The sequence below is a fragment of the Mus pahari genome, chromosome X (genome assembly GCF_900095145.1).
Source record: "Mus pahari chromosome X, PAHARI_EIJ_v1.1, whole genome shotgun sequence".
Taxonomy (NCBI): Eukaryota; Metazoa; Chordata; class Mammalia; order Rodentia; family Muridae; genus Mus; species Mus pahari.
This window is the reverse complement of record NC_034613.1, coordinates 144,173,235-144,175,329: the sequence shown is the minus strand read 5'-3', so window position 1 is coordinate 144,175,329 and position 2,095 is coordinate 144,173,235. Positions and strand designations below refer to the sequence as shown.

The window sequence follows — 2,095 nt, the reverse complement described above, 5'->3', positions numbered from 1 at the left end:
GCTTCCATCTCAACACACATGCTACATGCTCAGAGTCAGAACCCAAACCCAGTAGGTGATATTTAAGTAGTTGAAGGGAAAAGAAACAAGGCGAGGAGAAAAGGGACAAAATGAAACTCCATGGAGTGAAATGAAAGAGCCAGAGCCAGACTTCACACCTGCTCTTGAGAAGATGAGACATTATCTACTTGTTGAAACGACTTATTTTTATTTTATGTGTGTGAGTGTTTTGCCCGCAATTACATCCATCGGTGTACCACATGCATGCCTTACGCCCAAGGAGGTGGTGAGCCTCCTTGTGGGTGCCGAGAATTGAACCCAGAGCACGAGAAGTGCTCTGAATCACCGAGACAACTCTCTGTCCCCTTTATCTACTTTTAAAAGAAACGTTTCCTTGAAATATCCATAAAGGTCTGCCTGACCTCCACCGCCAAGTGGCATTTCCAGCTTAGAGACATTTATTTTCCACTTCTCACAGTGCTGGCCCTGGGGATAATGCCTTTAACTTTCCTGACCTCCCAGCCACGCTTATAGCATCCAGACCTTTCAGTAAATGGCCTGTCAGGGAAAATCTAACTTTAAATGCATTAACATGTTTAACGGCAATCAAGGGCAATTCATTAGCTTAGGGTAAACCCACTAAGCCAGTTGAAAGTCTTTCTCTCTAATGGTCTTCTTAGGAGTCAGGGATTGGAAGCCTAGCAGAACAAAACAGTGATGAACTCTCTCAGATGAGCATCCTATGCGAAGGCAGCATTCATTTTAGTCTACTGCAAAAAGTGACTGGATTCTTTGCTTCTTGCAATTGGTCTTTAGCTCATTGGAAAATGGCAAAATATCAGGGTTTCCCAAGGAACCTGTGTATCCTTCTATTTCCAAAAGGTGACCAGCTGCATTCGGGAAGGTCTACCTCATTGAAACAGATGTGTAAATCCTTGTAAAATAGACCTGGTGCACAATATGGTTCCAAGTTCATTAGCAAGTTAAAGAGCTCTGGACACTTGAGATCTTGGAGCGTGGAAGCTGGAGCTCAGCTTTATCTTGCCACATGGTTTTCTGAGGACTGAGTAGAAAGAATGAAACTAAATTCCACATTCTGTCCAGGTGCCTGTCCTAAGAGAAACCAACATCCTTGGTCTTGATCTGTCCCATCAGATAAAGATGTGTGTGTGTGTGTGTGTGTGTGTGTGTGTATTGTTTGTGGCCTCTTTCTCCCCACATTCTCAGTGTCTATGATAATACAAAGAACAGGATGGATGCTTGTTGGTGCATCTGGTCTTTACTAAACAGCGGTGTGGCTCCAGGACTGTGCTATCTGGTCAAGAAGTCCCTAGCACCCATGGCTCTTGAAATTTAAGTTATTTAAGATGAAGTAGAAAGAACAATTCATATCCACAGTACCACTGTCCACACACAGCTAGTGGCTGCCATGATGGATATTGTCCACAAACAATGTTTCATTATCACAAAACTCAGACTTACCATTTATTTGCTTGCCAGTAATATGAACTGGGTTCTAACTGAACCCAATGAAATCACCTTGGATACCATTCATGAGGTACTTTTGAAGGCCTACTGGGTGAATGCCAAGCACTGTACTTAGCACCAGGGACACTTTCACCTTCAATGTCAGTCTGACGCTGCATCAAAGATTAGACTTCACCCAGGCACATCCACCATTTAACTGCAACACAACACTGTCATTTACAAAGCTCACACTCAAGACCTGCACAATTGAGTCATTGCAAACTACATCACAAACTAAATGTAAAACAAACAAACAAACATGTTTTTAGAAACTTTATTATTTTATATTGAACCACATTCATAGCTATCAGGTGGTGCATGAAGTCTCAGACTACAGATTAGGAATACCTAGTATCATGATGAAGGTCAGGATCCAGACCATCAGAAAACCAGTGTAGGAAATCAAAGAACAAGGAGTGAGGATGTGGCAGAAGGGAATGTAATTCATGCTGGAGATGGGACAGGAAGGCTCTGTGCAGAATGACATAACAACCAATGCCTCACTGATGTGATGAACATGATATATATATATATATATATATATATATATATATATATATATATATAT

General features: G+C 41.6%; 1 protein-coding gene across 9 annotated transcripts in view; it reads right to left on the bottom strand.

Moving 5' to 3' along the window:
• Positions 1-2,095, bottom strand: part of Gpm6b (glycoprotein M6B) — a 159,018-nt gene that overhangs the window by 18,455 nt on the left and 138,468 nt on the right. The window lies entirely within an intron of this gene.